Source organism: Meleagris gallopavo, chromosome 3, assembly GCF_905368555.1.
Source record: "Meleagris gallopavo chromosome 3, MGAL_WU_HG_1.1, whole genome shotgun sequence".
Lineage (NCBI taxonomy): Eukaryota > Metazoa > Chordata > Aves > Galliformes > Phasianidae > Meleagris > Meleagris gallopavo.
In genome coordinates this window covers 35,538,257-35,565,203 of record NC_139406.1, presented here as the reverse complement: position 1 = coordinate 35,565,203, position 26,947 = coordinate 35,538,257, and positions in this window count along the sequence as shown.

Sequence of the window (26,947 nt, the reverse complement as noted above, 5' to 3'; positions counted from 1 at the left end):
GACCATTTAACATGCTGTATCAGTCAAAGACTTTGCAAAAATTTCAAATATGAAAGAAGGTCTCAAATGCGTTGATGAAATGTTCGATCAAGTATATATTTTACTTGTGTTTCTTTGAACCTTAGCATCTGTTTATTAATGGCTACTTCAAAGCAATGTATTTCTGCATGACACAGTTGGCACTATATAAGTGTATTGTCTGCTATGAAGAAGAGAGAAGACATTAAGAGCATTGGTTTGTCATTAAGGAAAACACTGAAATGAATTTATTTAGAAGCAAATACAGATGATGTAGCAAAAACTGCTAGTACCCTAACCACAAAATAAATAAAATGGGCATCTACAGTAGTGACAGGATTAAGTAGCCTCTCTCTCTTAAACACATGCACACACACAACTTCTTATATGATACAAATGTAAATATGCACTTGGATACCCCTACTCACCCATTTTAGCATGCTTAGCTTACAGAAGCCTCTGTGTAGAATAAGCAGACAAACAATAGCCTTATCCCTCTTTATTTTCAGGGGCCATATGACAAAAAATCCCCTTGTTTGACCCACTTACAGTTATTTGTCTTTCCAAAAATATTTTCCACATGGAGATCTCCAAATCTGAGTGCCATCTGTGAGGACTTCTTGGGTTTCTTTGACAGAGAAATCTCTGGAAGAAGCCCAACTGCAAGACTGGGCTGGAATGACAAGATTTTTGTCGGTGAGAAACAAGGTCACTTGTGTGTGGTGGGTCCTACCTCCCAGTCACTCATTTTGGGGTAATTTCTTAGTCAGGACTCTATGGCTCACTGAAAGGGCTGTGCTGCAGATGTGAACCCTGTAGTTCTGTCAGCATTCATGTAACCATGCAATTGCTCTCAGAATGGATGTTTTAAGATGGCAATCAAGCTGTGAAATGAGTGTCCCATGCAGTCACCCTGGTGTAATTCAGCTCTGTTGACCATTCCCCTGCATTTTCTTCTGACTGGCAAAGCTACATGGCTGGAAACACCTGATTTTTACTTTTCATATATTTACTTTTGAAGGAGTAGCTTACTGACCACTTTCGAAAACCACAAACCAAATACTGGATGCATTTTTTGAAAGGAGACAGGGCATTGTTAGCATCATCAAAGAGATGGGATGTGGTATGTTGTATTAGCTGATGGTACATCAGCTTGTTAATGTAGGATTGTTAATATCATCAGGATAGAGAGAATTCACAATCTAGAGACAAGAATGCCACAGCTACATTTTGTGGCATTTGAAAAGCCTAAAGCAAGGGAAGGAGAGCATTATAGTGAGTTTTTAACAGAACACTGAGCAAAGACCTGGACATCCTTAGGATGATCTCCTGGGATTAGGTCAACCTGATTCACACCAAAGGACTGCCAGCTTTTTGAGACAGTGGAAGGCCACTATCCTTCCACATTAGTTAAGGGAAGCCACCACCACCTGGCTATTTGTCCTGTCTAGATGGAAAGCACAATTATTAACAAATGAAGAAAATGTCAAAGGTTGAAAGGGAAATAGCTACTTTAATTTTCTGTTTTCTTGGGAGTAGGAAATTGCAAACTGGAAGGCAGACAGCAAGCCTTGCTCACTGGGCAAAATGCTGCTTGGATGTGAGCTGGAATACATCTTGCTGTAAAGTTTGCACTGAGGCATTCTCTTAGCAAAAGACTGTTGGGGAATGGCTGCGAGAGCAGGGCAGACATGAGGCTGTGTACGAGCATAACTAGTGCGGCAGCACAGGGTGCATTCTCATGAGAAAGCATTAGGAGTTAAGATAGGAGGCACAACATCCTTGGGCAGCCTGTAAACAGCAGGCCTTAAACAGCAGGCCTACATCCGCAGCTATGCTCTGTGGATATGTGGGGAGCTGATAAGCGGATGAGCTCAGTGGCAGGTATGAATGCTGGCTGAGCATTGGTTGAAGCTAGGCAGCCCACCTAGACGCCCACCTTGTGCTCCAATAGTAGGTGAACACATGTGTAGTAGAATCATATATAAACTCTGTGTGTGCAACAATAAAATGAGGCTTGATCACTCATATTGAGTACTGTCGTGCTTCCCCGCTTGAGAACAATCTGATTAGGACGCTATCCGCGGCAAAAGACAAGCCATTTGCCTTTTCATTAGCTTTGAAGAGAACAGTTTCTGTTCTGGTGCTTGAGGGGCTGCCTTGTTTGTGAGAAAGTCAGATTCAGAAAGGAAAGTGCCATTATATCTGTTTGCGTGTCTGCAAAAAAGATGTTACTGCTCTGGATTCTCTAGGTCCCAAGAAGCTGTCCTATCTTGGATTCCCACAACAGGAAAAAATAGTGTCTGGATTGAGGCAGGAAATTCCTGCCTAGCCAGCTGGCTATCTGGCAACCACTAGTTATCCTGTTGGGCATGACCTGCTTAAATAAGCAGCTGTGTAGGCAACATTTAGATAACAAACCCTGGTGCAGACTCTTTCTTACTGCTGTTATAGTATAGCTGTGCCATTTCTTTGTTGCCCAGGCTCTTGTGGAAGGCTAGTAACCACAGTAAAGCTGGTGCTTGCCCTTCTTACACAAACTGGGCCAACCTCTAAATGTGCCTTCAGCATCCTTGGTACTACCTAGAGCTGGAAATTGGCCTGTTCCGTGGTTCAGGTGCTCTTCCTGAATCAAGACAGCTTTGCACATTTTTCACTGCCAAACAGTTCCTACAAAACACATTACCAGCCATGATAAATAATGAATTTTGATGGACAGAAAGGGCACAGTGATGTCATGCAGAATGAAAAGGACCCCAGAAATTTCTTTCTTTCTTTTTTTTTTTTCTCTAAATAATACTGTGTATGCTGTTTTGCTCGATTTTAAGCACACTGGGGCCACAGAAGAGTAATGATTACACTTAACGAGGGCAATTGAAAGGTATGAAGTAGTTCTTCCAAACAAGTTCTAATCGAAGCTGGAACCATACAGACACTGTGCTCAACAAGCTTTCCTATGAATAATGCACCTAATTACCATCTGCTTTTTTTCATAACATGGATAAAAATGTGATCACATATAAAATTCTCACCGTTTCCTAGGATACAAGGTGATCTTCATTTCAAACTAGCTTGAAAATGGCAAATGAGCAAACTTAATTTTAATAAAAACAAGGAAGCTCACACGTGAAACATAATCTGGGCACTTCAGATTTCATGAAGAAGTGTCTTTGTTTGCTTTTCATACAAAATCTAGTGAGGAACCTGATAGTGTATCAACAAGGCACTTCACATCCCTGGTTTAGGCAGTCCACGTGGAAGAGAGCAGCACTTCTTCTAATGGACAGCGTGAGAACAGTGTGCAAAAGTTTCCGTGTTGAACAACAAAACAGTAAACTTGACCAAAAGCTGAGTTTTCAACGGTGTGAGTCAGAAGAAGAGCATAAATGACTCCTATAGTGCAGCTTTTTTAAATTACCGACACAGTTTGCTAGCTTTTTATGTAGTGAGAGTAGTAAGTACGCAGCTTAGTGAAAACAAGGCAAGCTAAAATTATACTTGCTTTACTTGCCTCAGCCTCGTGGTGAAGTGACTGTATCATAAAATAAAGCTTTTTTAAATACAGTGATAACTGATTCTTAGTACATATCAGAAGCATCCCTCGTGTTGGTTTAAGGGCACCAACTGGGGTTTTATAGTCTGAGTTCCCAGTCCCTAAAACATTTGCTGTCAAGCATAACACAAAGTATCCACCTGAGTATTCCCATTATTCCAGTGAGCTTTCTCCGATGAACTGAATGGGATGATGGAGAAATGAAGGTCCCCACCTGACTCTGCTGCCCTTGACTATATAACAGCTCTGTCATGACAGCTGTCTGGCAAAGCTAGAGAGACATATCGCTCAGGATGAGCAAGGGAAGCAGAAAACAAGTCTCTGAAAGGGTGATGAGAATATCTGAATATGGAAACAGCAACAAGTTGCAGCTTAGCTGAGCCACAGCAAGGAGATATCAGGGAAAACATCCCTGAAGCTGAATCCATACATTATGAAAGGGGCAATCATGACTATATAAAAGAAAGAAAAGGAATTTTTCATGCTCTTCCCCAAGCCGGCTCATAGATTTGCCTTCATACAAGTTTGGTGTTTTGGACTGACAAGGTTCTCTCCTATGCTTGCACAGCCTTTTACGGGCCACTTGGAGGGTGAATTCCCTTCAGTCTCCTTGCCTGGGGGGTCAGCTTCCTTTTCCACACTGGAGGTAAAGCACTGCTCAAGGGTTTGCTCAGCAGCCTTCAGAGGATGAGGCCTGTAGGAGAAAATAGTTCCCTTCATGTCTATGCTTCTGCCTTTCTCTCCAGTATACATCTGCGGAGGAAAGAGGGCTGGGCCCCAGGGGGTGAGGTGTTCCCAGCTCTCCCAGGGCCCACCTGGGTAAGACACAAGAAAATTTTGGAAACTGGGCCTCAAGGGTCCCTGAAGTTTCCAAGTCAACAACCGTGCCAAGGTGTTTGGTGTGCAGAAAGCTTTGACTACAATGGTGGGAGGGGCTTTTTTTTCTTTTCTTTTTTTCTGTTTGTGGGAATGGGTGAGAATCATAGAATAGGATCATAGAATAGAATCATAGTATCATTAAGATTGGAAAAGATCCCTAAGATCATCTAGTCCAACCATCCAATGCTATTGCTGACTAAAGCATGTGCCTAACTACTATATTTACCCTTTCCTTAAACACCTCCAGAGACAGTGACCCTATCATTTCCCAGGCAGACTCTTCCAGTGCCTTACCACTCTTTCTGAGAAGAAATTCTTCCTAGTATGAATAATGAATATGAATGATGAATAAGGAATTGTTTCCAATTTTCAAGTTGTCATATTGACTTATGTTAACATATATTTGGACACAGAGGACTGCTCCAGGAAGAGATCTGCACTGTCAGGGTCATGAGACCAGGTGTAGTGAGATGAGACTCACAGAACAAGCTCAGATCACCAGGGTAAGGAAATTGAAGCTGGCTATGAGGTACCGAGGGGCCATGAATTCAAGACAGGGAAGATGTCCATTGTGATGGAACAAGGTGTTTTCAGATAACGTGGTCACTACACTTCACTTCTCTCTATCATTCAATCTTAACAAACAACATTGAAAGCAGTTGGCTGGCCTACTGTCACGCCCTTTTGTCTTCAAAAGTATCCTAGTCACTTCAGCATGCCAAACATGACCTTGTATTAATCTGCTCTCTCCTCTTAATTAACAGGAAGCTCAAACAAGCCATTCTCACATTGAGAGAGCTGCAGCTCTGCCCTTATGGACTTCCACTGCTCCCTTGGAGCCAGTTCACTATCTGTAACTGAAGGGAAGCTCAACACTCATACTTTGCATAGCTTAGGAAATGCTCCAAAAGTCAGAGCTACTGTGTAGAGACCAACAGTTTCTGAGGCATCCCACATGACAGCATCCAACAGGCCTAATGGGATTGCATATTCTGACGAAGGAGCTCATATATGCTAAAAGCAAAAGACAGCCTTGTCTGTGACCATGTGTATCTTTTTGGAAGGTGTTGCGCATTATGCTGAGTCTGGTAGTCTTCTAGCTCTCTTCCTCCCATTCTGCCCCAAGTCTGCCCTTCATTGATCATTCTGGGATGGGGCTAAAGGTGGGGATGATCACAATGTGATCATCTTGAAACCCCTGCTGCTCCCCTCTGACCCTCACTACGTAAAATGGCGTGAGACAGGCACGAGATTCATGTGCACACTTCTGTCCTCTTTACAACTTCTTCTTTGCCAAGGACTGTGTATTTGTTTTAGTTAAAGAAGCTTGTGACTGAAAACAGCTGCAGACTGAGTGGAAAAATAACACCTAAAAATAGCCCCTGCCTGAGAGCACAATGTGCATTGATTTTACTATGAAGAGTACAAGAGCAGGGAGATGGTGACTAGGCTGGTATGTTCTAATACGTCTAGCCCTGCCATATTTAGAGTGCATGTAGTAAGCCAGGCAGCCAAGTCAGTCCATGTAGGTATTTGACTGCTTTGGAAGGGTTCCCAGCAGAGGCACTCCAACTACAACAAATTAGTGTGGTATTTTCGTAAGCTGACAGTGAGGAAATCACCCCACGATATTACCATGTTCTGCAGAGAACAGAGAATACCTAACTGCTGAATAAGGAAGACAAAGCTCTCACCGATTGTTTCCACTCGAAACATTTTCCTAGAATAAATTATCATGCAGATAATATCATTTCCTGTGATCTGATGTATTCTGGGATGGAACCTGAAGAAGAAACCCTTTCTAGACACAGTTCACAGATCCAGATGCACTAATTTCTCCTCAGTCTTGCCACCTTCAGCAGGCTTAGCGTATGCAACAAGCTCAATAGAAATCCCCTTTCAGGTTCACTACCACAGACAACAGGGATACTAACAGGAAACATACCTCAGTCAGAGATATAATTTTAATATTATGACAGCTATTCCTCATTTAAGAGGTTGGTGGAAGATTCATGTGCTACTTTCTTAAGAGATGGCAGCTTTAAATTAAGGATCCTTACTGATGAAGAAAGATCCCAGCATGAATCTGCCCACTGCCTGGACACTTGCAGACCTCGAAGCCATAGAAGGCAAAGGTTGAGGAACCATGTTGTTTTTATTGTTTTTTTTTGTTTGTTTGTTTTTAAGGCAATCCCAAATAATGAAAGAAGCCTTAATCTTAAAAGATGGAAGTCATGCTGGTTCCTGCACCTATGGTGGACAAGGGCCATAGTTCTGTCTTCACCCTCATTTATCCTTAGACTTTGAAATGTTACTAGCTCATTAACTGAGCAGTGCAAATCCACTCTGAGAGGCACAAGATGTCCTGCCAGGAATTTTCAAATTGCTTTTATGCCAACTACAAGTCTAGCACCAACCTATCTTCAAACAGAGGAGACTGGTACACAAAGTGTGGTTCAGGAGGATACCAGGCCCAGTGAAGTTATGTTCTGAAAGGATCAGTGCTGCTAAACAACTTGAAGTCATTGCTTTTGTTACATATTTGTCTATTGATTTCAGTTTTATCCATTTGCGAGATAAGCTTCAGCACCTTGCGGGCATATTTGCTATAAGCTTGAATGTATATTTTTCCCTTTAAGACACTTATTTGAAAACTAACCTGCACCTCATCCTCTTAATAAATGTGCAGATTTTTTCTTTTCTTTAGAAAATACAGCTTACACAGTCTTTATAAAAACAGGAAGCTGGGGGAAGCTAGCACTTCATCTGTGATTGAGAGATTGTCCCCCACCAAGGGGGGAATGTGCTTTCAGAGAGGCACTCCAAAATCTTTCTGTACGGTTGGGTAAGAAGATCTGGATGAATTTACAAACTTCCAAACTCATTCCTGACCTGCTTGCAGGTAGACCAGATAAATTTTCCTGGTATGCTTCCTTCACAGGAACCACTGAGAAGAAATTGCTACCATTCTGGAACATCAGTAGAAGAGGCTGAGGTGAAATAATGCCTTGTTCAAGAACAGTGGAGACAGGTGCTGATTTTGTCTAAAGGCAGACATTGTCTGGTCTGAGCCCGGGTTCATGAACAAACACCCATAGCTTGACCTTGATCTCACTGTATTTTTTGGAGGCTGGACATCTGAGACTCACAGATGGGAGATGCTGGGTCTTGAGTTCAGTGCTACCCAGCACTTGAACTTGATACTTGAAATAACCTAGTACACACATGGACAAAAGTAGGCCTTGGTCCCACAGCCTGCCATGCTGTTAGCACCTTCACAAACTGACAAAATAAATGTTAATGAGATGTTAATCAGAATACAAGCCATTTACCTGGAAAGTTAAAGATGTGCTTTTCTGTAGACAGTCAAGGCCTGTCCAACTTTCGGGTGTTAATATTTTCAGGAAATGAATTTCTAAGCAAAGAATGCTTAGGCATGACATGGACTGGGGATGTGAAACAAAGCAATCTGACCTAGCTGACTAGTTACAGATTGAAAGAAATCGATTTTGGTTCAGGATATTTGTAATTAATCCATGCAATAAGAAGTGGATCACTCAGTATAGGAAAAGTAAAAATAATTAATAATTGAAAAATAAGTGCAATCTGGTCAGAGATTTCTCAGGAGAAGAAGGAAAATGAAGTATTTGATATAGAGTATTTGCCCAACTTTTTACCATTTTGATAGAATATTTTTTTACTAAGAGCAAAACCAAGTGAAACAGAAATGACTGCATGGTTAATGAGTGAGACATAAGTGATACTGTGCTTATTGGAATAGCTGATTGGGAAAAATGCACTAAAAATGGCAAAATGTGTGCACACAGCAGATAAAAAGAAAGCAAGTGACAACATTTGTACTGTAAGAGAGATAGCTTTAAGCAAAATTACTAAAGATAAGTCAAAGCCTGTACAATACTGCAGATAATAAAAGACCTAAGGCTAAAACAAGACAAACACAAGAGTACTATATGTAGCCAGAAAGTTTTTCTGTATATGATTTGCATGTATATGCATCCTCAGGGTTTCCCACAAGGCTTATAGATTATTCAAATGTAGAAACTATTGCTACAAACTCTCCTATATGAAAATGTCATGAAGCCAGTGGGTTCCTGTGGTCCTTGATACAGAAGTAAGAAGAGGTTTGGATTTTTATGACAGGACTTAGTCCCTGTAAAAAGGTTAATGAATCTTACTAAAACTTTGAGCATGGTCTGAGTTTGTGGTGAAACCCAAAGGCATGTGTGTTTCAAAGCATGCTAGACATTCCTTGTTAAGAACATCTGATGAACATCCCCAGGGACATAGCTTCAAAGCTAAGTGCTAAGGAAAAAAGGTATAAGGTACAAAGTAGAGACTCAGGGAGTGAAAGAGAAATAGTGAGATGGGAGGAAAAAAAAAAAAAAAAACGAAAAAAAGAACCAAAAAAAAACCAGAGAAAAAGGGAGAACTGCCAGCAGTGTTAGAGGCAAAGGTAAATTAGAAAAATCTTCACTATCTGAATTTGGTGCCAAGGCAAATGAACAGGACATTAAAACCTCTGAAACACTGTCTTTAGCCTAATCATGAAAGTTTTAATATGAGAATAAATTATTTCCATACATTTATCTGTAATACAATATGAAATATTTCACCCACAATACACTAGGCACCACACTAACCTGAATATTGAGTACTGAATATTGAGTAACAAAGTTAATTAAATATATATAAAGCATGAAAATCCCATGTTCTGAAATGCACTTAGTCCACTAAAGGTTGAGCCTCGGGCAATATTAATCAGGTACCTAAACCCATAATCTGCCATTGCATTAATCTGCATACAATGTCTTTTTGGGAGTTAATAATCCTGATCCAAAAAGACAATGAAAAAATCCTCATAAATCCTACAATTTCAGTGCATTAATGCTATTTTTTTGTTTGCCACAGGACACGGCAGTTTGCCCATTTGGAACCTATCTAGTGTAGGACTACAAGGCATAGATCGAAGTCCTTTCCAGAGGATGCACCACTGTCATGAATACAGAAGAACAGTGTCTAAAGGATCTGGATGATGGCACTGAAATGCTGAAAGAAAGCCCACCTTTGACAGCAGCTACAAAAGCTAATTTTCTCCACTTTCCAGAAACTAGTGACTCCAGAAGGAGAGTTACCTTGCTAGCAGTTGCGCACCAAAGTGATGTCTCTGAGTTTAGTGCATCCCATTCTTTATTCTTCCTCCATTTCACTTCCATTGATCTTCCCTTAAGCTCATCCCTATAGAATTTCTCCAAGCTGGATATCTATTTAAAAATATATATGTATAAGAAGAAAAAATGTCAGATTTTCATGCTATTTTAAATCACAGTGAATCTCTGGTTTACCCTTGTGCTTTTTTTTTAATTTGCACTTTCTGTCATTTCTATTTATGTACCTTTGAGCAGACTTTGCTGCAAATTTCAGGATTTTTTTTTTTTCCCAAAATATTAGGAATGTTTTAATCAGCTTATTCAATTTACAATAATTTACAGTACAACATCTTTCCTGAGAAGGACAGATAGAAATTTTTTGTGGGATCCTTACCAAGAACCCTTTCTTCCTTCCCTTTACATCTCTACTATCCCTGGATTGGCTTTACCCAGGCAATGAATACACACTGATGAGTCTTAGCAAATCCCATGTGCTTTCCCATGATTGATTATCCTTTAGGTGCAACATAGGTCACTGAGATTCCACATTGTTGCAATGTACCAGGGATATACTGGTACAAATTCTGAGAGCAGAAAGCTCTTTGGTTCAAAGGGATTAATTTAATTTCAGCTCTGCTAATTTCAAGTCTTTTCAGAATATCTCATCTTTTTTTTTTTTCCTATTATTTGCATGTTTTCTCCTTGATGGTGTTGAGGCATTTTGAAATCTTCTCAGCTGGCCAACATTCTCTCTGTTATGTTTAGCAACATAGCATTAATAATACATCTTTGTTTCTTAATATCTCTAGAGAAATAGGGAATTAAATGTCATTTTTACAAATGTCATGCTCCTCAGGTGACCTGCCTGATAATTTCTTGCCTTAATTTGCAGAGTTAAACATGGGGAAAAAAAGGAAAAAAAGAAAAAGAAAAAAAAGAAAGAAGAAACCAGCAGAAAACAAAACAATGGGAAAACCAAGGGGCATCGCTAGCTGTAGCAACCAGATGAGATTTTGGAGCTGACTTAACTTACTTAAAACCTAAAATTGTCCTGAAAAACAGCCACCTCAGAGTTCTGACCAAGTGTTCTGCCTTTTTCTTTGCATTCATCCAGCTGGTGACAGAGACGGATAGTGAGTTGAATTCGCTTTTCACTAAGTGGAGCTGAGACAACTAGCGTAGAATACATACTTAACTTTTGGCTGACTAGATCATGCTAAATGGATTTCTGTCCCAATTTGCTGTTTTGTGCTTTTCTGAACTGTTAAAAAACAGCCATATGCCAAAAATGATGACATTTCCTTGACGAGTGAAAGGATTAAAATTTGTAAAGTCATCTAGATTTCAGATTTGCTTGGAATTAAATGCACTATAACAATAAAGTTATTGTTAGTCTTCCAGTGAGCGCTCCCATTTTGCTTCATAGCCTAATAGCCACCAGAAAAGTCATTTGAAAACTTATTGTATTATTATTTATGATACATACAAAGCAAATAAAGAAGAAATGCCACAATAATTATTTAAACATACTCAGTTGTAGCACAGAAAGCAAGATCAAGCTAATTAAATCCGTATTATCACTTTCTGTACAAACATCACACTTTTCTAATGCACTGTAAATTCAAGTCCCTTCACATAAAGACCTGACTGTGCATATATATGCGTGTATGCATGAGAGGGGAGGTGGACAGAGGGAAGATGCAAGGAATTCTTCCATCTGCTGGAACTTGTTCCAAAATTCCTGCTAGCTTTGAGAAACGTTGGAGCAGAAACTTTCATGCCTTTGCACAGTGTCCAAGCATTACAACGCTGGGGTGTTAGCACTGCTGCTGCTCTTGTTTCCTAAAAGAGGTCTGGTGAGATGGGGTAGGTGTGAAGTAATGAATGATTTGGCACAGAGCATTCTTATGTTCTGCTCTGAATCTCCAAGAGACATGCTGGCTCAGCTGATCAGATTCCTCTAATAACACAGCTACCAGGTCTACATGTGCTGCTTCTTCTCTGCTCTATAGCCAATGATGGTCATAGTTAGTTGAACTACAGTTTAACACTGCATCTCCAGGAAGAGAGTTGGTTTTAATGTCAATCCAATGTTGTTTAAAAAAGACAGAAAGAATTAATGCATTTCCTGGGGTCCTTAGCTTTCCTAGAAACTTTTCAAGCTGTTTCAGAAGTCAATATTTGCTAAAAGCTGTCAGTAAGGGTATAACAACATGGCAGCATTGTGGATGTAGCAGCTATGGGACTGGCTGACAGAACTCTGCTGAAAAATGCCAGCTTACTGAACTTGAAACATTGCCTTCAAAAGGCATCTACCAAATGATAGGCAGCTATCAAGCTTGACTATTCCATCATGAGTTTTTCCAATTGTTTGGGTCATTGAAAGCAACTGTACCACAGGGAAGGACCGTCTGCCATTTGGACTTTACTTGGATGCAACGGATGACAAGGAGTCATCCTGGGCCTGAAAGAGTGCAATGGGCAGAGGGATAACCAAAAAACAACTGAGGGAATACCTTAAAATATTGTTTCCAAGTATTTGGTCAGAACACTTTGCTGCATTATTGCTCCTGTCATAGTTATTTTCTTTGAATATTCCTTCAAGATGGACACCAGCAAGAGTTACTGAAACCAGTAAACTTTAAACCAGGCTGAATGTGAATTTCTGGTACAGACAGCTTTTATTCTAAGAGATATTTGCATGTGGTCAGAAAATAGAATGGATAGCATGTAATTTGTAAGTCTAATAAATTGGATATCAGTGAGTCACTTACATAATCAAAGTTATCCATCCTCATACCATGCAGCAGATTTTCTGAAATGGGTCATTTTTCAAAAAACATCCCGAGATGTCATGCCTAAATAATTTGGAAACACAGTTAACACTGAAATGTATTGAACTATGTATTTGCTTTCTCATTTATTGACATATTTCCTTTCCCCACACTATACAATAATAGCAGCAATGCAGAAAAATACTCATTTACATTAACTGTACATTTGATTCATTTCTGCAGACAACAATTCAAGGCTAAAAATTCAGTTTCTTATTATTAAAAAAATACCAGTCTTTGCTATAGGAGTTGATGATTCAGTGAGAATTATAATCAATGCATAATAGGCATTTTGCGCCCCTTACTAATGCTGCCAAGAAACTATTTATTCAGCTAAAGAATTAAATCTTTGTTTGTAAGCTCTTTCTTGTTCACAATAGAAAAAAAAAAAACAAAAAACAAGTGTGTGACTTGGCTCATAAGCAGATAGCAGACTGGTTATTTTATTAAGAGTGAAATAATAGGCCTCCATACAGAAAGACTTGTGATGTTTAAACTAATTATTTATTTGTATGTATTCCTATAAAATTTAGTCTTTAGCTGCAAGGAAGCTACTGAACGCTTTCTTCCCTTTATTTCATGAGGAAAATAATGTGATAAGTGTATGCAATACCCTCATGTTGGATATTGCATTCATCTCTGGCACAAGTAACTCAAAGAAGATACAAAACTAAAAGCATTTCAGACAGACGTAATCAAAATTACTAAGGAAATATTCCCATATGAATTGATACAAAAATGGCAGAAAGTGCTGGAACCTGAGAAAATAGTAAATGATACGTCTGGACTGAGTCACTTTGATACCTCACATCAATTGTTGTAAGAACAACAAGGCCCTGTGAATCTACCTGGTGATCTTTCTCAAAGACTTTTCAGAAGACAATAACATAAGAAAAAGACATTTCACACAGCTGTATTCAACTTTAATCATCAGGAGAAACATTCTGGCTTTATTTCCTGTCTAGTATAAGTATGTAAATACGTTAGTAAATTCATCATGCAAAGTCTTTTAGCTTTAGGAATGAAAACATCAGTTTGCTGAGCAGCCTGTATTTCTCATACATTTCTAAAGTGCCTTCACTTTTCTCTTGTATCACTGGTACCTTTTATGGAAGAAGGTGACTTATTTTAAAATATCCATGCCAAGTGAATGGCATACATACAATATACATTGTATATCCCAGGAAGAAAAAGTATTGTGAGAAAGGCTGCTCTGAAGTTATTTATCATCCCAGTAAAAAGATGGATATTGTAAGGCTGCTATTTATTTCAAGGTGTCCTGCTGCTTGGGTCAGCTCCTACGTAAAGTCAGTAAGAATCCTCTCTTAACTTCAAGAGAATCAAGATTGGAACAGGCACAGTAGAGTCTTAATAAATGTAAATCTTATTTAGAAATATCCTCTTTTATAACAAGTGCCAAGCTGTGCAAAGCTCCAGGCTACATTACCTTACAACATTGACTGAAATGGCAGAAGAGATTACCATCCACACTAATGAATTTTTTTAATTACTCTTTGCAAAAAGGATGGTACCAAAACTCTAATGGGAAGCAAAATTAATCCTTGAATTGAAATACACAAGCGAAGCTTAAATCAAATATAAAAAATTATTTTCTGATCTATTATTTTCTCTTATTTTTATTAATCACTGAGTTTTGGGAAAGTAATTGGGGTAAGACCTCCCCCAGTTACTTACCCGTTAGAGATAACAGCATAGAAATCAGAAAGGAAAGTCTGCCCACACTATTAACTCTGTTCATCACTCAACTAACTAGGGATGTGGTGATGAAAGAGAAGAATATAGGGACTCTGAGTGCTAAGGACCATTCCAGCGATCTTTTTTTTTCACCTTCCCCTGTGCTGTCACTGATTTAAGCCATTATACACTCAAATCTTCCTGCTGATCTCAAGAGATGTGTATCTATTAAAAGTAAATGCTAGTACCACAAGCATGCTAGAGGGTTTTGAGCTTTAGATTTAGACTAGGTATCGTGCAGAAATTCTTTTCTGTGAGAGTGGTGAGACACTGTAACAGGTTGTCCAATAGGTTGCCTAACAGGTTGTGAATGCCTCCTCCTTGGAAGCATTCAAGGCAACCTGGTCTAGAGGGAGGTGTCCCTACCTATAGCAGGGGAGTTGGAACAAGGTGATCTTAAAGGTCCCTTCCAACCCTTCTATGAAAATAATCACCAGTATAGAACTTTCCAGATTGATGGATCCCTTCCCCAAACAATTGTCTAGCTGTGGGCCATTCAGAGACCATTTTGTGCAAAATTTAACTGATAGACAAAATAGCAAGAACCCACCCAAGGAGAATGTGGCTTTCTTCCCTCCCTGCATTGATTCTGTCTGGGAAATTCACATATGCCCAGTTACCTTCTAAAAAACAGGTGGACAGTTGAAAGACAGATTTTTGCTGGGGAGTTATAATGAAGTGGATTTTTATAGTGGAATGTAAAAATCAGTATGATACTTTCATTTTTAACAAGAAAACGTGAATAAATGCAGGTTAATTGAGAATGAGCCTCTTTTTTTCTTCTTTTTTTTTTTTTTTTCTGGTAATAGAGGCAAATATGGACTTGAACTTCCTGAACTATTTGCAGTCTGTATATAGTAAACAAGTTTCTATTTTCATTCTACTTTCTCCTGTGAAAGCATTTTGAGTCTTCAACCAAAAGGTCTTTGAAGTTTCTAATCTTCTTTCTAAAGAAAATAAAGTTAATTCAGCTGAGCTGCTCCAAGCTTACATTCATGCATGCAAGAGCAGGAAATGTGCCAGTATGTTACAAAAATACACCAACCATATGACTGAAAGAAACAACCGCTTCTTGAGTAATTGGTTCAGCCACAACAGGTTGTCAGATTTTATCCATGCGGTTATTACATATAACAGAGTATCTCTCTTGTCCAAGTCTGAACAATATCCAGATACAGCTTGTATGTGGAATCACAGGCGACCTCTAGAAGCATAATGGGATGATAGTAACAGAAGCAGAATAAATCCATGGGAAAATATTTTCTCCTTTTTGAGTTCCATTCAAGAAAAAAAAATCTAACATAGATTGCATGTCTTCTGAAAGGGTGGACCTACATCAAATATCAGGTCTAAACAACTTCTGCTTTGGAAACATTTTGATATTTCATTCATGTTCAATTGTCCCTTTTTCTGCCATGGCCCCAAATGGTGTCCTTGAGCTAAAGACTGCCACACAGCTTGCAGATCAGGGAAAATCAGATCTCGACTCACTCATCAAGTCTGGGCTGAGACCCCAACATTACTTTTGTAAAAGGTGACTGAAGCCTAATGCCAGAAGTCTTGCATCTTCCATTTGTGAAATGTAAAAATCTGAAATGGGAGTTAAAATATGGAAGACTGTCAAAACGTGGTGAAAGAGGTACTTGCTGAAATGAATAAAAGAAATAGTTCAGCAAAAGCTAAGACTAGATTCATTAGCCCATGAAGTTTTGCAATAGTTCTCTCTATGCAGGTCCAGCAAAAGTTTAACCTTACAACTCAGCAGAGGTGCCCAAAGTAACCTTGATCAATCTTACACATGACATCAGGAGTCAAAAATACCGAAGATGAATGAGAGGTAATAAAATGGCCACAAGAATTAGCCAAAGGATGAAAAATAACAGAAATAATTTTAAATTATTTTTTTTTTCATACAGTGCACAATAAGAAATTGAAAGGAAGCAGACGTTTATGGTCTTCTATTTAGCAGAAGCATTTTTGTAAGTAAGAGGATGTATTCAGTTTTGAAGAATAGATCCCCGCACTTGAGATGAATATGCCGATCCTCTTGCTGAGATTCTGTAGGGAGAGCGAAGGATGGGGAGTTCAAGTATTTTGTAAAGAAGCAGGGAGAGGCACTTGGAGAAAGACTTCAGTGAGCCTCACTGCTCCTTTCAGTGCCCTCCCACCACTCTGCCTACTATACATTGCCCACAGACTCTTCCAGGTGGACAGAGAAAGCCAGGTTGTTGTCAAGACAGATAGAAGGTCCCAGAAGATCCCCAGCTGCACAGTTTGTATGACTGTTTAATATATACATCACTGTAAAGAATCTGCAGGCTCCAGGATTTTTTGTGGGTAACTGTTCTGTATGTTACACCATGTTTTTATAAATGGCTATGTTTTATCCTGCTGATCCTTTATCTCACTCTTGTCCTTTCCAGAAATTCTAATTTGGGAATGAAAATTTGCAAACTATATCTGATCAACTTTTCTTACTTTCACAACTTGTACAGAGAAGTAAGTTAACCTCCAAACATGACAAGTTTATTTGTTCATTTATTTATTTTTAAATTCTAATTAGAGAAAGGAAAAGGGTGTCAAGAGTCTTTAGTGATTCACATTTTAACAGCCAGGTTATAATTTATTAATTCCCAACTTATAAAATTTTCACAACCTCTTTCCACAGGAGTCCAAGAGCAACTCAAATTTATTTATTGTTTCTACGTAGGGTGTCATTAAATATTTGTTATCTCCTAAAGTTTGTTGGGAAGCGGGATTATTTTCCACATCACATCATGCCAATGCTAATGGGAAAAGCATTAGATGTTGACCCAGCAAATTAAACTGTAAAATATGAGGCTCACTGCTATTGGTACATACATACGCATTTTCTGTGCTCCTTATTAAAACCATCTTAATCAAACTCATTGTATTTTAGTCATGTTTTAAAATAATTATTCCAGAATATAAAACACATGAATATGTAAAAGGAATAAATTCCACTTGAATATGTTCAATTTAACTTTTTTCAAAGAATTTTCAAATCGGTCTCCTTTGGCATTTAAGTTGATCACCTACCAATAGAAAAATAAATAAATAAATAAGTAAATATATATATATAAACAATACTGAGACTTGTTTGTTTTTCTCTTAAAGCTTCCTAAGATGCTGCTGCTGTTACACTGTCCAGCAAACAAACAAAAGTATTTTAGCATATATAAAGCCCATCTACAATACTTCTGCAGATTCTCGTTTCTCACTCCCTGCATTTTATTATCAATGTTTGAGTAAGAAGGACAAAAGTGTCCCATAATGGGGTTCTTTCCAGTGATTATCAAGAAAATCACTGGGGAAGTATTCCTTCTCTTCTGATTCCTTTCCAGCTTCCACTGCCCTAATCCACTTCCTGGGACAAAGGTAATTTCTAACATTCTGAAACTAGAACTGAGATTCCTAACTTTGTTCATAATGTCCGTTTGCTAGATGGATTACCTGTGTTCATCCTCTACCATCAGTGGAGACAGAGTCAACACAGAAACTGGAGTTTTGAGCATGATTCATCTGGCCAAAGATCAACATTTACCTCAGGATAAGAGGAATCATGTTCTGGGTTCTGCTATTTAGGTTTTAATTGGGTTTAAAGAGAGCTTGAGGTCTGGCCCAGATTGTACATGCAGATACCACAGGTCACCTGTGAAATCAGACCACACTTCCCATGTTGCTATTGTTTTATTTATCTGGTGAGTCGCGAGGGGTTGAGGGCCTTATCTGCTCTTTCTTATTTAAAAATAAACAAACAAAAAAATTCAACACTTAAGTTTAACACTAGATAAAATGTTTTGCACCAAATAGAGCACTTAGTAATTTTGTCTTAAGAACCACAGAACAAACAAGTTCAAAAGGTAGGCAGACCCAGCTGGTTTTCATCCTCCTCCTGCTGGAAAGACAGAGCTTCTCCCATGATCGCAGGAATTGAGCAATTGGCTCATTATGTTAAACGACACTTCAAGAACACTGAGCAAAGAAATGGATTTCCACGCCTTACGGTACAACTCTGTATGTGAGGAAAGGGACCAGAGGCTAAGACATGCCCCCACATTTCCTGATCCTTAGCACACACTGCAGCAGACAAATTTACTGTCCACAGCAGCCTCTTTTCACTGGAGGAACTACATACACTTAGCAGTGAGCTCTGCCCTGGGCACATTGCTGGTCAGCACTCTCTGGTGTTGGATTGTCTCTTCATTTGTTCATTCATTCACAGTTCTGCAGATGCACAGTTGTCTTACTTCCAAATCTGGGAGCGAACTACATCCACTCTGATTAAAATTTATTTTCTGCATTATGGTGGCACTCCCTTTGCTTTTTTACCAAGTGCTCCATAGACCCAATGTTTTACTGACAATGTCTCCTCTTGAAAATATAATGCGGGTGTGCATTCTCACCACTACTTGAAACAGTCAGTTTTGCAAACCAGACCCTTAATTGTGATAATGTGGAGAATTTGTTATGAATTATGCTAAGATCCAAATTTCCCCTTCCCTCTGCTGAGTTCTCTGTAGGGCTGAAATTCCAGGATGAATCACACCAAATTAAGAGCAGGGACCATCTGAAAAAAAAGTGTCCTCTTCCCTAATGCAGGCAATCCTAAGCAATGCACTTCATCCCATAAGGAAGGGGTTACCCTTGGAGAGGGAGCACCTTGTTCCCAAAGACTGCTGGCAAGTGCCTGCTGTCAGTTGACTCAGCATCCAAAAGCATGGCAGCCAAGAGATTGAAGAGAGCAGGAGTTTTCTGCTCAAGGCTTCATTCATCAGTTCCTGAGCAGGAAGTTTGTGTGGGAAAACCATGGGATAATGGAAAGTCCTGCCTCTCTGAGGCTTGAAGTCCTTACGCAGTTCCCAAGGAGAGAGATTCAGGTTGGACATTAGGGAAAATTTCTTCTCGTAAACAGCAGTGAGGCAGTGGCACAGGCTGCCCAGAGAGGTAGTGGGGTCACCATCCCTGAAGGTGTTCAAGAACCACGTGGATGTGGCACTGAGAGACACGGTCTATAGCAGTCACAGGCATGGGCTGCTGGTTGGACTAGATGATCTTAGTCGTGTTTCCAACCTTATGGATTCTGTGATTTCAAGGAAAGGCAGCACTCGAAAGAATTTTGGAGCTTTCCAGATCAACAAGAACTAGAAAGTTGTGTACTTTTCTATTAAGTAAATGACTTTGTTACACTCAGAAACACTGCACAAAAGCTGTGTTTACCCACATGTATGTAATTTCCAGTAATGAGTGCATAACTCTTAAAGAGTTAGGTGGAAATAGAACATTAAAATTCTCAGTGGAAATACTGATGCAAAAAGACTGAAGAGTCAGTATTGGACCTGGGCTAAGGGCTCATACTATGAGGTCTCAGAAGCAGGTGTTAGAGAGTTGGCAAAAGAAACAAACTGAGGCACTTGACTGGACTCTGTCCATACGCCATGAAAATTCAAGTGAAAGGATCCAATGGCTAGATCCTCCTAAAGCATGCTGGTGGATATCCAAGAGGTGAAACTTGGCCAGGTTTGGTTACGTAAGCATATTTTCACACTGTGCTCATAACTGGTATTGTCATAATCCTCTGACCTTGGTGGTAAAAGCTTCAGGAAAACCCTTTGGAATTTAGCCATATAGGTTTGTTGTACTCACATGAATAAATTCTGGCCTGAATATCAGCAAATGAGGTATCACATGTTTCTCCAGTGTTTCCAAATCTTTCTTCTTCAATGTCCCCTATGTGTTTCTTGACAACATGAGACATATTTTAAAACTTCACATTGATTTTGAGTGAAATGTGTCTAAAAAGGGGTGTGTAATCACTATCTCTGGAGGTTTTCAGAACTCAACTGGATGAAGCAACCCACTCTAACTCTGCAGCTAGCTCTGCCTGCAGCAGGAAGTTGCACTAGATGCTACCAAAGGCTTCTTCTAATGTCTTTTTTTTTTCCCCTATGATTTTATGACCCTGTACCTCTCCTTTTTTGTGTGGAGTACAAGGTTGTTGTACTAGGCATTCCCACTGACGCCATTTCAACTCATAAAAACTGACATAACATGACATGCTTCTCATGCTACATTGCCCAGTCTTGCAGTCCCAGAGTTGGTGCATGCATGGAAGAAAAATCCATTTGCATTTAAGACATTGAAAACTACAAGAATATCTGCCTTACAGATAGCATTTCCAGTAGTGACAGCAGCAATTTGTCAAGGTGTGAAAGTACAACATCCAGACAGTCTGGGTCTTCATCTGGGGAGATGAAGAAACTTTTCCCAGGAAGGCACCATTTACCAAGAAGTGGTTGAAGCAGTGTCAGGTCAGTGACAGCCAGGCCTGCCAAGACATGCTTTGCTTGGTGACAGAGGCTTCACGTGGGTCACACGGCATGCTGGCTCACACCACCTCCCTGGATCCAGGCCCTCCATCTGTCAGTCACTCGACAGCTCTTGGACAACCAGCACAGAGTGTACAGAAGGGATGCTCATGAGTTTACAAAAAATCTCTCACAAAAATAACTCGGGAGACTCCTCACACCAAAGCTGGAAATAGCAGAGAAAACCCCTCCCTGCCTGGTTCAGAGGGGTCTGCACACAGTACACAGTACACTTTTGCAGAAGCTCTGGGCTGTTGCTTGGGTTTCAGCTATGCTGCAGCTCCCTGAAGCTGTAGCTGTTTTCCCAGTGGCACCGTGCGTGTACTAGCAGTGTAACAGGGAGATCAAATCAGCCATTTAGTGTGCACTGTGAGCAGTGCAGGAAGCAAGCATTACCCTGTACTTCATGCTAGAGATAATTTGTGGGGATGGGAGGGTTTGGTTACATGTTGTGCCATGGCCCAAGCAGAGGAAAGTCTGATACTGAAGGGAGGAAGGGACAGGGTGAGCATACAGGAAGGAATATGAAAATGTAGAAACTTGACTAAATATATTATAATATATCAATAGGACAAGAGGGAATGGCCTCAAGTTGCAGCAGGAGAGGTTCAGGTTGGGTATTAGAAAAAATTCCTTCTCCTAAAGAGTGGTGAGGCAGTGGCACAGTCTGCCCAGGGAGGGGGGGGGGTCACCGTCCCTGGAGGTGTTCAAGGAATGTGTGGTTGAGGCACTGAGGGACGTGGTCAGTGGGCATGGTGAGGATGGGCTGGTGGTTGGACCAGATGGTCTCAGTGGTCTTTTGCAGTGTGATTCTATATGGGAGCGGGATTGGAATCAGGGCAAAAGGGATAGAAAAATGTGTGTAATTACAAGCAAAACAAATACGAATTAGAGGTGTTTCTTCTATTTTTAATCTCATAACAGATGAGGTGGAACATTACCGGCTAAGGATTTTCCTGAAGAATGCAATTCTTAACCCAAAATCTTTCTGTAGTTTCAGAAGATGTACTGAAGTGCCAGGGTATCTGATTGTTCTGCCTCTGCTTTGGCATCACGTAATGAGAACGAGTGCCACACAGTATGGATTGAAGATTCAGAGTGAAAAAGCTGTTGGGGTTTGATAGTGTTTTGGATCTCAGAGAAGTCTAAAAATACTAAATACAGCCAGTAGGTGTGCAGTGCTTCAGCACACAGAACATCTGGGAGTATTCTCAAATGTTTCCCTTTGGTATTGCTTGTTACGCTACCAGAGAGCAGGAAAGTGCAAATGAAAATGTAGCGGATTTTTATGGTGCTTCTAAGTTCAGATAGAAAGACATTAAAACCAGTAATGGAGGAAATTAATATGTGCCAGTTTACAACACTCATTTATTGTAGTCTTAAGGGATACCTACATGTTGTTATGCTGCATCTCTGTTTTTCTGGATGAATCATTATGCTTACTCTGGAAGGATGTGCATGTTTAAAATGTATACACGGATATTTCCCTTATGGTGTGGCTTAACAGAGAATTGTGACATACTTCACAAACTCAAAACAATCTTCACATAATGAGATAGAAATAGTAACCGTGTCACTCAACATTCAAAGACATCACATTTGTTGATATTGTGCTTGTTTTTTTAAACAGTGATGTCAATGCAGAAATCTTCCCTGTAAATCGGAAATTGAGAAATAAATAACGATCCAAGTCCAAAAGAAATACATTTCCCTATAGAGCTCATTGAGATTTCACACAGTCATCTGATTTTTCCTTACTGATCTCTTTTACACAAAGTTTTTAATAAAACTACTTACAGGAATAACTACAACTGTATGTCTCTGGATTCCATGCATGCTTAACAACATGCTGTTTGCAGGTTGTTGACAAATAACATAATTTGGGGAACTTCTGCATCAAACAGTTTCTTTCCCAAACATATACATAGCTAAAGCTTGTATCAGTTGAAAAAGAATAGCATTTTGCCAGGAGTGGACAGCAATAGGGGACAAATGGTGTGAAATGGCAGCAGTCAGGACCAGAATCTGATTTAGAGGACCTGGAGAGCATCCAGAATGAAGAAGGACTAAAAACAAAACACATTTTTGTAACTTTTTCAATGCATCTTTCAAACTATTCAGCCACATGACTGAGTTTTAAAAAATCTAACAATGTAGGCTCTATGGTAAACAATTTAATTTGAAAAAAAAACCAACACAAACACATGGATGCTCTCAGCTAACTGAGCAGATCTTTTATTTGGATTGTACTTTTCTGCAGACCTTCAGGGAAGCACTCTGTGCGGTCTCTTGGAAAACAAACACTTCTGGAAATAGCTGCTAGAGGATTGCTCGGCACAGTTACCTGAAGTTTACACTGTGTTGGGTTTTAAGTAAACGTAGAGCTGCAGAGAAGGCCAACCAAATACCTTCTGAAGTCTCTGGTCCATTAGCAGTTATTTGTTTCAACAAAGAAATTATTCAAATTTCAGAGGGATTGAGACAAATTAGGAGTATTAAAAAGGATCCAGTTTATCAAGGGCTTCGGCTTCCACGTGCCTGCAAGCTATTGAAAGAAATGCTATGAACTTGTAAGGTGAAAACAAACAATCTGAGATGAAATTATATCAGTGAATACTGACCATATAGACTGACCTGACAAGATGTTCAGTGAGTTCTAGTGAAATTCCTAAGTTATAGAGAAACAGTACACTATAGGTATAATTTAAAAGATGCATTCATTCCATGCTGACATTTCCCATATGCTTACAAACTAAGAGCCCTCTAATGCAATGGATGCTCTGTCCTTGCTGGCCTTGTATGGCCTGCTTACCCAGTCACTGAGAGACAAAGATACAGAAGGCAAAGAGACAAGAATACCTATTTCCATGCAACCTGAAAAGAACGCATGTGCATGTTTTAATCTATGCTAATCGGAATTTGTGAGATATTAGCACAGGACCCGTGAACCATCAGTTAGAGGAATATATTGATTAGAACATAATAACTCACAAAGACAATACTTCTTGAAGATCAGATATTTTTTAATATCAGCTTGAGAGTCTCACAAAAGTTGAGATGAGGAGTTAGGTGCCCATTGCAATTGTATAGGCAAGTATGCTTAGCTTGTTAGTCATACACACTCTCTGGCTTAGTGAAGGCTCTCTGCATACCTGGGTCATCTTTGTATCTACTTCAATAATCTAAGTCTAGATGGCACGGATTTCCCAGTGGTATTTGCCAACAGTGTATTTAAATTAATTTTAATTAGACAGTCAAGTTGAATATTAGGAAACTTTTCTTCTCATAAAGAACGGTGCTGCTGTGGCACAGGCTGCCCAGGGAGGTGGGGGATCACCATCCCTGGAGGTGTTCAGGAGCTGTGTGGATGTGGCACTGAGGGACGTGGTCAGTGGGCATGGAGGGGGTGGGCTGGGGATTGGGTTAGATGATCTTAGAGCTCTTTTCCAACCTTAATGATTCTGTAGCTCTGTGATTCTCTGAAAAGTAATTGCATGCTCAGACAATAGCTGCTCAGAAAAGAGTCACTAATTTCTCCTGTAGGTCTTTAACATGACACATATAAGCACCGCTTACAACTCACTGTGAGCCACAGCCACTAGCAGGTATCAGACTCAGGCTGTGCATCAAAAACACTGAATTTCTCCGACTATCCAAAATAGAAGGCTCTGCAAACTGTGACAGCCTACATATTATACATATAAATTGAGTATATAGCATACTCGCACACAAAATGGTGTCCAGGGAGTTTTGCTTTCTCGGTCCCCTCTCCATAAAATCAAAATAGAAATTAGCAAATAACCTTTACCTTTCTTACTCCTCTGCCCTGTATACACATGAAAGTGAGATCAGTGCAAAAGTAGGCAATAAATTAAATGGGATATTCTGGGCTGATCAGGTGTTTTGTGCCCAGATCATCTTTAAAATCTCAATGGGGAGAGTTACAGGCATGCTGCAAAAACTGAAGAATAGCCAGATCACAGGATTTGTAATTAGAGTGAGTACATGGTGCTTCCTCAACAAAAAAAAAGAAAGATGAGCAGCTGTCTCAGCAATATTAGAGTCAGAGAGGACTCCCAGTGAAATCAGATACTCCTCTGCAGAGAAAGTGAGTGCTCTCCATCCATCAAGCAGGCATGTGTCACAGCTAGTTGAAGAGAAATAGCTTCTAGAAAGTTAAGCTTCCTCTGAAACCTCAGCATATCTATTAATAAGGGAGAATGAAAAGAAGGCTAGAAAATAAACTAGAAATACAAGCAGTAGTCACCTGAGGCTGCACATGATTAACTCCACTAAAGCACATTACATGCCTCTACAAGGAGAAAAATTTAAGAAAATACTTTATTGTATTAGATAATGGCAAAAATGAACTAGTGCAGCTTCCATACTTATATGTAACCATTTCAAGACTTAGGCAATTGTTTGAGACTAGATTTTGGTTTTACACAGTTCTGTATTGGTATAGCTGCAATTATGTGGGATAAATTTCAGTGGAGTAATTTCACACATCCATGCTTTTAAACAGACACAGATGCTTCTAAGCCTTTGTTTAAATTCTTTTTCTCTTTAAATAATAAAATTAAAAAAAAAAAGTAGGGGTTCTCTGAAGAAATAATATTTCCAAATTCTATCATGCACTGTGCAAAGATTATTTTACAGTTGAAAAGCAGTGTCTTTGAGACAGCCATTTAGTGTCTAGGAGGTACAGTAGGAAGTAATGCTGCTTTCAAGAGATGCTGACCTGAGAGGTTTCCAAGACCAGGCAATTCTCAAGGCCGGATCTTTTCTCTCCCTGCCCTGCTGCTAGCACTGGGAATCACATCTATCCTACACAGCAGAGCAGCTCCCCTCTCTCTGCATTTGCTAGATGCAGCCAGTCACTGCCATATCGCTGGCTGGCCCTCAGCATTGGTATGGATAGCATAGAGGTTTCAGGAGGAGCCCAGCTGAAACCTGCTGTTATTAATTATCACGTGGTGAGTACTACAGCAGGGAGAGGAACAGGCCTCCTTTCTTGTCTCGCTCCCTTTTTCTCTTCATGTTTACCCAAGTCTCATCACCATTTTGAACCTTGTCTTGGAGGTCTCCGTTGCCACCACTCAGGGTCATGTACTGACCCTGCAACCAATGTCCAGAGTCTGAGCCAGAAGGAGGAAGCAGAGAAGCTGGGAGATGTGTGGGGATGATTGCAGAGCTTTTTATGAAGTGAAGTGAAGCAAAACGGCCAGCAGTGAGCAGCAAAGATGGAAGCACCAACTCTCTCTTTTTTTTTTTTAACCACAGAGAACTTCTGTCTGTGTTTCCATTATGTTTCTAAACAATAATATGACCTGAAAGTGAAACAGAATTAAGTTGAATCTAATTTAAAGTGCTTTAAAAACAGGTAATTGGCAAATCAGGCTAACAAAATTACATGCCTGCAGGATGAGGTGCTTTTATATCTTTTCAGTAGAGAACACACTTCCATGCAGCACTGTGTTTCTTTCTTCCTCTCACAGTCAGGAGAACAAGAAAAGCAATAGCATCAGGCAAATGTTATTCTTCCTTTGCCTTGGAACACATACCACTACCCCAGCAAGTGAAATTGGTACAATTTAGTCGGATAGCAATTAATCTGTACTCCGTCCACAGCTAGATCGAATGGGGCTTCCATCTGTCTGCCCTAAAACACACAGCGGGCTGGTATCCACAGGGAGAGCAGCAGTTCTCTTCCTTTGTTCCTGTGCAGAAGGTAGAGCTGTGGAGCTTTGTGAGGCAAAGAAGCTGAGTTGGCTGATGCAGCCCAGCCCTGCCGCTCTCCATTCTGAGAAATGAGGGCTTTGTAAGCAAGACTGTGCAAAAGGGCTTGGCACACACTCCCTTTGGTTGCGTAATGCAACTGTCTGGAAACTCGTGAGGGGTACACATTAGCCCCCAAGGCAGAAAACTGCCCAGAACTAGGACTGGCACAGGCAGCACATTTAGTACTTATAAACCCTTACACCTGAAACAAAGACAACAGACTAAAACATTAGTACGCAGACATATAATAAGCCTCAGTGACAATTTAGACCATTCTTGGGGATGTCTAAGATCTGAAACTAAAGGCCAACACTCCAGAAGAAGCAGTCGGCACAGCAGCCTCAAGTCCAAGGTCCTCCCTGCAGGTTAGCCATGAAAGAAGACAATATTTGCCAAAGCCAGTAATCTAAGCCTCCTCTGCTGCTGCCAAGGGCTGAGCAGCAATCCTTTGGAGTGACCTATCCCATGTGAACCTGTCCTCTGGGGGTTGGGCGAGTCACCCTTCCAGAGAGACCTCTCATTTTCCATTGACTGGTTCAGATTCTAGTTCAGACAGCTGATGTTCCATGG